Genomic DNA, 13,586 nt, shown 5'->3' on the forward strand with positions numbered 1-13,586 from the left:
CTTGCCTTTGTATGAATTCTTTGATGTACATATAATAGCCGATATTGCTTTCTATACAAGTTATTCTTGGTGATTTAATTTGAACATCAATAAATATATAAAAATGAAAAGATTCTGTAAAAGTTGGGCTGCCTTGAAATCTTCAAATTCGAAGTGTTTATTCTTTACTTCAAGTTATTAAAGAAAGTTGTTCAAAGAACTACAGAAACTGGCTGATAACACTAAGGTTACAGAAGTAAGTGTTAACTGAAAGGGATTCTCAAAGAAGTGCCAGTGAGTTCTGCAGTGCATGGCCATGAGGAGTCTCTGTTTTCCAGTACAAAACCTGAAAAAGTTTGAATAAAATCTTTGGTACGACTATTCAGTGAAGCTGTAAGCTGCACAGTGAAGTCTGGACCCAGCATAGGGTACAAAGGCTCACAGGAGTTTGGCTCTGGTTCACATATAGGTGAGTCTGCTTATCCAAGTTCAGGCATGCCAGGACCTAGACAATGGCAGGGTATACCCTTTTACCCTTTGAAACAGCCTAGAACCAAACAGCACACAAAACCATTTAGAGTGCCAGGGAAAGCACATGCTTATTCCCCTTTGAACAAAAATGAACAACAATTTTCAGACTAGCCAGAAGGGGCTCCAGAGAGAGCCTTGGACCATTCTAGAAGTACCTAGGTGTGGGCGGGGTTTCTCTAGATATAAAAATGAGCTCCTCACAGAGCAGGAGGAGACAACGAGCAGACCAGTCTCTGGAGAGAAGCACACAGGAGCTTGAGGACTTGCCTGACAGTGGAGCCCAGATGAAACCAAATGAGGATTGGGAAATGCTAGAGCTGGAGGAGGATACCCACAGGCCAGAGCTGGAGCTATTTGATGCATCAGAAGGTATGGAGATTGCATAGGAGCTCATCTCTGAGGGTGAGCCCACAGAGCAAATGGAGACCTGCTAGAAAAGCTCAGTTTATTTCAGCTCTCTAAAGCAGGGGTCCCCAAAGGAATCCAGTCGGGTTTTCAGGATTTCCCTAATGAATATGCATTGAAAGCAATGCATGCACATAGATCTCATGCGTATTCATTGGGGAAATCCTGAAAACACAACTGGATTCGGCCCTCAAGGAGGGACTTTGGGAAGCCCTGCTCTAAAGTATGCTGTGTGCTAAAAGGACTGACCTGTGTTTTTTTTCAGAAGTTTAAGACAGAAAGTAAACTGTGCTCTATCAATATCTATATAGGTGGTGGAGTTGAGACTGTTCCTTTCTGAACTCTGTTTTTCCAGCAATCTTAGGGCTGTGGTGACCACGCGGATAAGGCTGGTTGAACTGTGCAAGAAGCTTATTCTTTCTGCTTCAAAAGTTTTATTTTTTGGTCTCTCACCTTTTGAGTACTGGAATAGAAGATGGACTAAGTTTAGGAGAGAGTACCATGAACTGATTTTGCTTTTGTTTTCTTTTTACTACTAGGAGCAACTGCAAGCTTATTTTCTTTGTCTTCCTGATTGTTTGGGGAAAAGCCTTGGAACGGCTGTGGCTTTGCTAACGCTAAGGCGTGGTAACTATCCCGATAAGAAAAGCCTGTGCAACCTATGCGGAACCCAGAGTACTGCTGTGGTGTGATAAAAACACTTTGGCCTAGATTCACTAATCCTTACGGTTCTGTCCTGACAATGACTGGCCCCACTCCCAGTCTCAGCCCATTCCGCCTCCTGCACAATGGCCAATCAGGGACTTCCTTAGACTCCTCCCTAAGGAAGTCCCTGGGGAGGAGCCTGAGGCGCCTGAGCCAATCAGGGCCTTAGGACCCTCCCCGTGCATTCACCGTTGGAAGAGGCTTGCAACTTTTTCAAGGTACAGGGAGGGGGGTGGGGCCCGGCCGATTGTAGTGGGGGGGGGGGGGTTGCGATGGCAGGAGGGAGTTGGCATCTCTCCTGCCATATTCACATGGGCAGGGAGGGGGTAGGCAGAGTTGGTGAAGGTGGTTTTTTTTTTGAGAAGCATGGCCCAATGGCAAGAAAGAGTTGGCATCTCTCCTGCCATATTTTGGGGGGAGCGCCGATGGCATGGGGGGGGGATTTGCAGCAATGTTAACATTGAGACCATGTCGGCAACCCCCAAATGAGAGAGTGATTGTAGTGGGGGGTTCCCCCCACACACACCCTCAGAACAAAAGAGCCGAAGAGTGGAAGAGTTTAAGTGTACTGGGGGGAGATGTTCCCCCCCCCCAACTCTCCCTCAATGGAAGTTTGAGGAGTTATAAGTGAAGTGGGAAGTTCCCCCACACACCCTCCTCAGAGCACAAATGGGAAGGCTTGATAGTGGTCAGAACGGCGGCGCACATTTCTCCTGCGTGCAAATGTCAGGTCATGATTGTCGGCGTGCCAATGTCCGGTGCGCTTTTGATGGGTCACTGACTAACACAGCTATGCAATGATTGGAAACACAAGAGCCATTAGGATGAGGTTGAGATAGGAACAATTTGTTTATGCTGATTTATACCCGCCTTCCCTCAGCGATGTGCAAGATGAGGAACAGGGAATCAAATATCAAAGCAAGCATAGTCAATAAAAACAAGATTTGCCTATGGTGGTTTAGCAGTTAAGGAATTCCCAATAAAAGCTGAATGAGATTCAGGTGTCCAAACAGGTTGAAAAGGCGATGGCGAAAGTTACAAGGATGCTAGGGTGCTTAGGGAGGGGTATGGCCAGTAGGTAATTTTGATAAGCCTGAAAACTAGGCTATGTGATGGAACCATGAACCGAATCTGGGAAACCCTGAATTTCTCAGTTCATCAGACCTTGGAGAGATCAGTAGGAAAAAGGAGGCATTGATGCCCCTTTGGTGAGACTTCATTTAGAATATTGTGTACAGTTCTAGAGGCCACACCTTCAAATAGATATAAAAAAGATGAAGTTGGTCCAGAGGAAGGTTACTAAAATGGTGTGTGGTCTTCGTGATAAGGCGTATGGGGACAGACTTGAAGATCTCAATCTGTATACATTGGAGGAAAGGTAGAGGAGGGGGAGATATGATAGAGTCGTTTAAATACCTACGTAATATAAATGCACATGAGTTGAGTCTCTTTAATTTGAAAGGAAACTCTGCAATGAGAGGGCATAGGATGAAGTTAAAAGGTGATAGGCTGTGGAGTAACCTGAGGAAATACTTTTTTATGGAAAGGATGGTGCATGCGTGGAACAGTTTCCCAGAAGAGGTGGTGGAGACAGAGACTGTGTCTGAATTCAAGAAACCTGGGATAGGCATGGGGGATTGCTTAGAGAAAGGGAGAGATAATGGTTACTGCGGATGGGCAGCTCTATGACCTCACAATGCAGGTGCACAGAGCCTTAGCCTATAGGAAGAGGAGATGCAAATGTTAAGAGCCTTAGCCAATAGGGAGAGGAGGAGATAATGGTTACTGCAGATGGACAGACTGAATGGGCCATTTGGCCTTTATCTGCCGTCATGTTTCTATGAATTTGGTATGAGAGATACTGAGAAAAGAAATGCTTAACAAAATTTCTTGCTTGCTTGAGATGGGAGTGGTTAGAAAAAGGGAAAGACGGCTGGTGAAGTGGGGAGGGGGGGGGGAGTTTGGAATGACCTTGAGAAGTGTTGTGGTTGTCTTTGCTTGTTTCTATCAGTCCCCAAGAAAAGGAACATTTTTGTAGTTCAGTTGCAAGCTTTTGAGGTTTCTAATTTGACAGGAAAGTTCATTTAACCACACAAAATCTAATTTCCATGAATTGTTTTACAGCCCCCCCCCCAAATAATCTGCTTTCCTTTGGCTCATATAGGTTCAATTAAAGTATAGGATATGACCAAAAATGGTATTGATTATAAATATTGGATATTATTATTATTAAATTAATCTTTGGAAAGAAACATGTCTGAATAACATTAGCTTATCTCGTCTTATTAAACTTTCCCCCTGCAGTCCTTAGTCTGTCAACAGGTCTGTCATTGTTGCAAAGTGACTGCTGGAACTCACTTGCGGGAAATTCTCAGGGCTCGGTTGTTTGGGTTTCCTCTTCCTGTTTGACTTGTATCTTTAAATAATGTGGTTTCTTCACAACAGCTTGTTTTGTGACTGGGGCACAGGGGCATATTTTTCTAGAAGATTAAAAAAAAAAAAAAAAAAAAACTTCCCACAATTCGCTTTTTTGTTATTTCCCCTTTTGAAGGGAAGGCTGACAAATTTGGTTTAATGTGTAATACTTGCTTTCCTGTTTTCGCTCATTGCCCCGACAAGTTTGTCTGTGAGAAATTTATTAGCTAGCTATGAAGCTGAAACAGTCAAACAAGGAAACCTAGCACTACCATGAAGAATAAGTGTCTGAGACATGCCTCTGATGTTGCCAAACGTTGTTTATACAAATAGACTTTAAAATGAACTTAATTTCTATACCACAGTCTTTTTATAACGGTTACATGCTCCATTGTTTCCCTGACACACTACTTTCTAAGACTTGTAAATGCCTGTTTTGTTTCTCTGGAGACCACTTGCAGAGAGTTGAATTTTTTTTTTTTTTTTTTAAATAACGGTGATCTCTCCAAGTTCGAGTGTGAGCTTCTCTTGTGTCTGTTGGCTGAGAAGGAGAAAAGGTCGGCTATGTATTTAGGGGCTAGTCCGTATAGTAATTTAAAGCAGAAGCAAGCGAACTTAAACTTTACGCGTGCTTCCATCGGTAGCCAGTGCAACTGCCGGTAGTAAGGTGTCACGTGATCAAATTTCTTTAGCCCGAAGATTAATCTGACCGCTGCATTTTGCATTAATTGTAAACGTTGCATATTCTTTTGGGAAATTGCTAAATAAGGCGATGTTACAGTAATCAAGTTGACTTAGTACGAGGGATTGTACCAGGATTCTAAATGCTGACATATCAAAATATGATTTGATGGATCTAAGTTTCCAGAGAGTGAAAAAAACTCTTTCTGATTAAGGAGTCCACCTGGTCTTTCGTGCTTAGGCGTTAATCCAGAGTTATACCCAGTATCTTCATGGTAGACTGAATAAGGTAACTAAGTTTATTGATGCATAATGGTGTTTTGGTGTCAAGCGGGTGTGGCGAAGCAACAAAAAATTCTGATGAACTGAGAGATTCAGGGTTTCCCACATTTGGTTCGGCATATCAATATGTCCAGATTAGCCTGACTCTAATCGAACAATGTATAGATATCTTGTGGAGCTCTAAGTGCATTGATCTCTCTTGATCTCTGGTGTTTGACCTTAGTCTTTTGCTAACAAATGCTGCATGCCTGACCTCTGCCTGTTCTTGAATTCTGCCTCCTTCTATAGGTCATCTTGGATTTATTCTGATCAAGCACCTCATCTGCTTCCTCCTTCTCCTCCGCTTGATATCCAGTGAACTCTCTCTCTTCCATGGGACCCCTCAGGGCTTGAAGTCCTGCCAGCCCACTGAGGAGTACCAGAGGGCTTAACCTGAAGGGAAAGGGAGCTGTTACAGATCTTCTGCCTGTCCTGAATGTACCCTTACCTAATTATTTTACTTGAATCAAAGTATCTTTCACACCTTCACAAATGGTTGTAATCTATACCTTTAGATTAAACCAAATACAGTCAAACCTTGGTTTACGAGCATAATTCGTTCAGAAACCATGCTTATAATCCAAAGCACTCGTATATCAAAGCAAATTTCCCCCTAGGAAATAATGGAAACTCAGATGATTCATTCCACAACCCAAAAACGTTAATACAGTTCATAGACAACCCCGCGAAAGACAAAAGCGCGCGCCGACAACTGAGCGCACGACGGAGGTGCGCGCCAAAGAAAATTACAGTTTTTAGGGGCTCCGACGGGGGGTTTTGGTGGGGAGCCCCCCCCAGTTTACTTAATAGAGATCGCGCCGGCGTTGTGGGGGATTTGGAGGGTTGTAAGTCTCCACATTTTACTGTAAACTTAACTTTTTCCCTAAAAACAGGGAAAAAGTTAAGTTTTCAGTAAAATGTGGGGGGTTACAATCCCCCAAACCCCTCACAACGCCCCCACAACGTGGCACGATCTCTATTAAGTAAAGTGGGGGGGGCTCTCCACCAAAACCCCCCGTCGGAGCCCCTAAAAACTGTAATTTTCTGCGGCGCGCACCTCCATGCTGCGCTCAATTATCTGCGCGCGCCTTTGTCCCGGCGCGCTTTTGACCTGACACCGTTAATACAAAATACTATATGTACTTGTGTAGCAAGACTTCACTTATTTAGAGCAGTCACTACACTCTTGCGGCGTCAGAGAGAGAAGAACCATCGGCTCAGTTGTGATGTGTGTATACTGTATGTTCTTGAATTGCAAGACATTGCTTGTATATCAAGTTAAAATTTAATAAAATGTTTTGCTTGTTTTGCAAAACAGTTGCAAACCAAGTTACTTGCAATCCATGGTTTTACTGTATCTAAGTAAGTGAGATTTGCAATATTACTGTTAAAATGAAATATGGAAAGTTAGGCTCTTGACCTGATCAAAAAAGGGGGGTCCCAAAGTCAGTGGTATAGTTTGGGAGGTGGGGGGAATGAGAAATAGAAGAGGTACGGGCAGGGGTGTATTTAAGAACCCCCCACTACACTGCCAGTTTGGATGCTTGGCACCACTGCCCAAAGACACCACCCTGAACTCCTTTATCCAAGCGAAGGCCTTGGCATTCAATGACCCAGATCAGTAACCCTCTGCTGAAATAGCATGCATTAAATGTGTTTACCGCTACCTTATGCTATGCTATTGCTGGGGGAGAGGGAGGAGATCCAGGAAAGCTGGCCCTTCTGTCTGCACAAAATTCTGTATTGTACAGTTACACAGAATTTCCCTGGGGGTCATATAAGTGCAGAGAAAATCTTTAAGGAAGCGCTATAGAAGTGACGTAGAAGTAGTTTTGCCTGACCAGTTCCATTGAATAGTTATTGTGCATTCATTTAATCTGAATCATCTTCTGTCTTAAGGTGGCAGTAAGGAAATGCATAAAAGATATACAGTACTCCCCCGATATTCACAGGGGTTCTGTTCCAGGAATCCCTGCGAATCTTTAAAAACCGCGAATATGGTTTTTCATGGGGGAGACTGGAGAGGGCAGCGGGAGAGGCAGGAGAGAGCAGCCGGAGCGCCAGCGAGTGCAGCAAATCACTCGCTGTATGCTCCGACTGCCTCTTCCTGCACTAAGTTGGGCCTTACCAATCAGGAGTTGCGTGTCAAAGCAGCTCCTGATTGGATAAGGCCTGACAGTGCAGGAAGAGGCAGTCAGAGCATACAGCGAGTGATTTCCTGCACTCTCCGGCGCTCCGGCTACTCTCTCCTGCCTCTCCTTGTTGGCGGTTCGCAGTCGGAAAATACTGCGAATAACTGGGATCACAAACCGCCAACCGCAAACGACTGGGGGAACGCTGTACCGTATTTTTCGCTCCATAAGACAAACCTGACCATAAGACGCACCTTAGATTTAGAGGAGGAAAAACCAAGAAAAAATATTCTCAACCAAATTGTGCCTCTGAACCCAGCCCTCTAGAAAAATAGGCAAATATACTGCAGCAGACAGATTTTGATCACTAAATTGAAATCCTACCTTTGTTGTCTGGTGATTTCTGGTTGCACTAGATAGATCTTTCTTTTTTTCCTTTTTTCCTTCCTTCCTTCCTTCCTTCCTCAGGCCCAACAATTGTCTCTTTCTATTCCCTCACTCCCTTCTTTCTTACTTCCTATGTCCCGAGTTCTTGCCCCCCCTCACTGCCTTCCAGCATTTGTCCTTAATCCCTCCCACACCGAAGCCTGCCTGCCTTCCTCCCTGCCGTGCCGATTCCTCCTTCCTGGTCCGCTGCTCGCCCACTGCTGCCACAACTCCATGAAGGGAAGGGCTGGCGGCATGCAATCGGGCCCACAAGCCTTCCCCCGATGTCAATTCTGATGTCGGAGATAAGGTCCAGGCCAGTGATTGGCTGGCCCGGACCTTCTCTCCAACTGCACGTTGCTGGCCCTTCCCTTCATTTTCTGTGGCGGCGAGCGGATAAGAGGGTGACGAGTAGCATCAGAATGCTGGGGGGGGGGGGGGGGGGGGGGGGGGGGAGGATGAACAGCAGTAGAACGTTGGGGGGCGGGGCGGAGGTGTATTTTCTCCATAAGACGCACCCACTTTTCCACCCCCTTTTTGAAAAATATGGTACCTGTTTGATGCTAAATATACCTTTTGAGAGATATCCTCTATAATAACATCCCCATTGTTGCATTAAAAATGAGCTGCTGCTGACACAAAATTTGATAGCTGTTCAATCCTGACAATTTTATACTTACATTAAATGTACGTATATCTCTCCCAGACGAGCACATGTTTTGGACTTGCTCGACTATTGTGGTTTTTTGGGACGGTATTTTTCAATTTATTGGAACCATTTGAAAAATGATTATCTGGCGTTCCCCAGAGCTACTTTTTAGTTACATACCATGCCATCATTCCAGGCAGAAGAGTTCAAGTACTCTCCTTAAATGGTCTATTTTGATGGCGTTGAAATGTATCCTGATCAAGTGGCTGGATGTGGACGCATCTTCCTTTCCTCTGTGGAGAACATAGTTGATTTATTTACTGACTTGGGAACATCACAATATTACAGACTTGTCTTCTCTTAAGGGCTATCATTTCCAGTCGACCTGGGAGCCCTTCTGGAATACGATGACTCCTGTGGCACGAAGTAGGATTTTGGAATTGTTGATTGCATCTCCTGTATACAGAATGTTCTGCTCCACTTGCATTCTAGTCTCTTTTTATCAGTTTTCTTTTTCTGGACTTGGGACTCCGGAGGTGGGTGGGGGTGGGGGTGTTTCAGGATTTTCGCATTGTATCTTTTCTCAAAACTTGAGTTCTATTTGGTTCTGCAGCGTTTGATGTACTTGTGTGGTTTTTGGCTCAATATAAATTATTTGAATATACTTATATTAAAGAGCTGACACTATTGAGCATGTATATATTTGAACGCAGTGTGTTAAAAAAATGATGACATCTACTACTCTTTCAATATCAAAAATAACTTCAATTACGCTATTTATAATCAAATCAGGGTCTTAGCAATGTGTATTGAAACCAGGGTTTTGTTTTATGTCTTCTAAAACCAACGTAAAAATCTTGTGTAAAATAGTAATAAAAGCAATGAGTGACAGTTGGAGAATTTAATGTTTGAGTATACAGCTCCCCCTCCCGACTCGCGGTTTTCCCAATTGTGAATTCGGTTATTCGAGATTTTTTTGTCCCTTGAATTTTTTAATTCAGAAACACTGCCCTGGACATCCCCCAGAACTTACCTGGTGTTCTAGCGGCGACGCGGGGCAGGCTCAATTGTCCTATGCTCCTGCCCCGTGCAAAGCCGTCATCAAAATGGCTGCCATGAGTTCTTGTTTTAGGCGCTGGTAGACAATGAAAGCGTGGGCACATTCTATTTATGAACAAACAGGGAGTGGGCTAGAACACATCAACCTTGGGGTAGACAATCTTTAGTTGTATAAATCAAATCACAATAATATTACTACACATAAATCCGCTTTAAAAGAAAGTCCAAATAATTGAAAGTCCTAATTAAAAATTATGTGTCCCGACACGGTCCGTGTTTCGGTCTCTGGATGGAGGCCTGACTCAGTGGTGTTGTATATGTCTGCCCACTAGATGTCGCTCCAATGCTGGTGACAAATTCGAACGTGGGAGCGTCTAATAAACTTGAACACGAACTACAGTAGAAGCAATGGGACTCTTGAGGAATTAACCAAACAGGGTATTACAATGTCTCCTGATACAAATAAAGATTGTCTACCCGAAGGTTGATGTAGCCTATCCCACTCCCCACTTATTCTTCTGTTGGTTGATTTTACGTGGGGGTTTTGTTCCCTGTTTTTGCGTTGTACACACTCTATGCCATGGTTTTCTTGGCCTAAATGAGTGGGCCTAACTTAGGTGCCTACTGCGCTTGAGTAAAAACACACCTATAATCTGCCCCCAAAATGCAAAATATGCCTATAATTTGCCCCATAACCGTCTAATTCATTTCAATTTAATTGTTTTTTGTTAATTGTAATTTTCAATTAACTGCGTCTTTTACGGCTTTTAAAGAAATTAAAGCCCTCTTTTAGTAGGCTCGGGGTGCTAAATGCTCCGACACTCATAGGAATTCTAAGACCGTCGGAGCATTTAGCACTTCGGGGATGGTAGAAACCTCTACTATGGCTTAGTAAAAGGAGGGAGGTAAGTTGGGCCTTAGATCAGCTAGCTGCGCTGATCTAAGTGCCTGACTTTAGGCATCTTTTATGGAATCTGGAGTCTGAATGATAATCATATAAAAATGTTATATACACCTAGTGTGATTTCCTTTTTAATAATGCTCTTGAAATGAGAAATGCAAGTGAGAAGTGGAAGAACAAATCTGTCCATTCTTTGATTTGTTTTTCCACGTCAACATCTCTCTCTTTCCCCCCACCCACCCCGGCTTCTATTCCCCCCCGCCGTACCCCACTCCCACTGCGGCTCAGCTGGTGGAACCCGGCAAATTTTCTTTGACCGGGGAAACCCCAATTCGAGGGGCTATGGCCACGAGCGATCCGAGGGAACAAGGAGAGCCAGGAGTTGTAGGGGAGGGTTTCTCCCAGCCAGTGAGACTAGCGGTGGTAACGCTGGAGAGCATTTGCGAAGCTCTCCTAGAAGCTAAACTCCACTCTGGGGAGAAAATTGGATGGCACAAAGGAGGAGTTTACCTCAGAGTTAAAGAAGGTTACAGATAACGTAGAAAATCTTCAGGAATTAACTTTGGGTTAGTGAAAGATAAAAATATGCTTAATAGAAAGGTAGAACAATTAAAAAACTATAACCATAGACGAACCCCATCTTCTACAAAACTGCGCTAACAGAGTCTAGCGTGGGGAGCCACGCTGAAGGGCCCACGTTGCTCCTGACGTTCATAGGAACTCTATGAGCATCAGGAGCGGCGCAGGCCATTCAGCGTGGCTCCCTGCGCTGAAAACTGCTAGCGCAGTTTCGTAGAAGAGGGGGTAAATATGCATTTTTAAAAAAAAATTTTCCAAAATCTTTGGGAATACCTCCTATTGAATTGCTTAAGAAATACTTTATTGAGGTTCTGAAAATATTCCTCTAGTAAGTCGGATATATTATTTACCTGGGAAGAAAGAAATAACAGTTGATGTGAAGAATGTGCAAATGAATACAGGTGAAAAAGCAGTTCTAAATGTCACGGATTTGCTTGAAACAACTATATCTGAAAATTCTGAAAGAACAACTTTTTTAAAAAAAATCTTTATTAATTTTCAAATATTAACAGTGTAACACACAGGTATAAGAACATATAACATGTCAAGAAAAGCATATTCAACTTACAATCATTTTATCCTACCCACCCACCCACCCACCCATCGATTAATCAATAACACAAATGTATATACTCTTTCAATAACCTACACTTATTTAAAATAATATAACTTTTTGAGCGAGATGCTAATGCTATATTCAGATTATTTTTTCCCCAACTCTCAGGTATTATTCTACAGTAGAAAGGTTTGGATATTCCCAGATGTGACTAGACAAACACAAGAGCGAAGAAAATTGTTTCTCGCAATGAGAACTGAAGCGGTATCTCTGGGGGGCTTCATTTCTTTTGGCCTATCCATGCAAATGTATGATCAAATATCGAAGGGTAAAGTATATATTTTTTTGCCCCGGCGCAGTTAAGAGCATTTATAGATTTGAAGAAATTGGTAACTGGCAATGTTTAGTTAGTATGAACAGTTAGGGTTGCCAGATTTTCCAATCGGAAAATCAGGACCTTTAAACCCGCCCCCAGTCCCCGCCCCCCTCCCCCTGCTGCCTGCTCTTGTCAGGCGGGGAGGAAGTCCGTGCATGCGCAGATGCCACGCAATGACATCACGCTCACATGCGTGTGCATGTGATGTTATCGTGTGGCATCCGCGCAGGAGCGAGCTTCCTTCCTGCCTGATGTAATTTGAGGAGGCTTTTCAAAACCCGGACAAAGTGCCGGGTTATGAAACTCTATGAACAGTGGGATTGTGACAGTGGGATTAGCTGTTAAGCCTTATTTGTATATTTATTTCCGCAATAAGACCCTCTGTTACAAAGGTGCTCTAAGTGTTTTAGTGCACGTTTAGCATGCGCTAACCGCTAATGCGTCCATAGGATAACATGCACGTGTTAGCGCTTAGCGCGTGTTAAAAAAACATAGCGCACCTTTGTAAAAGAGGGGGTAAGTTTCTCTTCATTTCTTTTTCCTGAGCCCTTCCCAGCTACGGTGGTCTAATGAAGATTTATATATTTTTCCCTTTTCTTATACTGTTCAAGTATTATAATTACTTTCTGTATTTCTGTATCGAGAATATTCTTGTGAATTATGATTAGATGGCAATAAAATTTGCACACCACTTGTCCAATAACTGTATATCAATTGTATATTCTTAGGTGCTTTTATTTATATTTATTAGGACCCCTGAGGAAGGCGTGTTTACCAAAACATGAACCATGTCGGATCCTTTGGTTTGTAAAAAGGTGGTATCATTGACGCATTTAGTATTTGATATAATAAACACAGCCTGCATTTTGTACATATTGTCTGCAGTTTTTTCTTGTTTCTAATAAACTATAAATTAAATTTAAAAAAAATAGTGACAAGAGGAGGAGGAGTCGGAGTCAAAGAAATCCAGACCCATAAGTGGAAGAAGGATGTGCAGAGAAGTCATAAGAGAAAATCCTGCCAAAAAGACAGTACCGAAAGGAAGCCTGAGATGTATCAGGACCTGTGTGCTGACAGCTGGAACTCTAAAAAGACTTGTAGCATGTGAATAATGTTTGAAAGGAAGGAATGCAGCCAAGGCAGGAAGGCCTGAAAATAATGCTGCTGATAGGAATTGGAAGATGTAAGGACTATAGACCAGGGAGAGGCTCCTGGGGTGGGTTTTTTTTGTTTTTTTAATTTTTGTTTAACAGCTGGGGACGGAGGATAGGATTGTTTCCTGTGCCATTAAATTTCAGGGTTTTTCCCCCGTGTTAATCGCTATCAGGCAGAAAGTAGTGAACCTGTGACCTTCAGGTTGGATTTCAGGAAGAGATATTCTGTCTCTAGAGTTTGGTATAGCCAGCCCATGCCCAACTGTGTCTTCCATATCTGATAAACTTAGGTCTTTTTTCCTGATTGACTTTTTCCTGTCTGTAATCCCTGTGCATATGTTCTGTCATTTTATTCTTTATAATAGTCTCTACCATTTTTCCCGGAACCAATGTCAGACTCATTCTATAATTTCCTGGATCACCTCTGAAACCCTTTTAAAAAATCAGCATCACTTTGGCCACCTTCCAGTCTTCCGGTACTATGCTGTATTTTAGAGAAAAATTACAAATGACTAATAATAGCTCTGCAAATTTATTTTTTAATTTTATCAGTACTCTGGGATGTATACCATCCGGTCCAGGCGATTTGCTACTGCTCAATTTGTTTAATTGATCCATTACATCTTTCAGTATTACAGAGATTTGTTTCAGTTTCTCTGATTCATCAGAATTGAATACCATTTCTTGTACTGGTAGCTCCTCCACATCTTCCTCAGC

General features: G+C 42.9%; 1 long non-coding RNA gene across 1 annotated transcript in view; it reads left to right on the forward strand.

The window, feature by feature from the left end:
* Positions 1–772: 772 nt before the first annotated feature.
* LOC117352653 overlaps positions 773–13,586 on the forward strand; it is a 30,853-nt gene continuing 18,039 nt past the window's right edge. The window contains exon 1 of the long non-coding RNA XR_004537749.1: positions 773–879. This is a non-coding gene — a long non-coding RNA (uncharacterized LOC117352653). The remainder of the gene's footprint in view (positions 880–13,586) is intronic.

The sequence above is a fragment of the Geotrypetes seraphini genome, chromosome 1 (genome assembly GCF_902459505.1).
Source record: "Geotrypetes seraphini chromosome 1, aGeoSer1.1, whole genome shotgun sequence".
Taxonomy (NCBI): domain Eukaryota; kingdom Metazoa; phylum Chordata; class Amphibia; order Gymnophiona; family Dermophiidae; genus Geotrypetes; species Geotrypetes seraphini.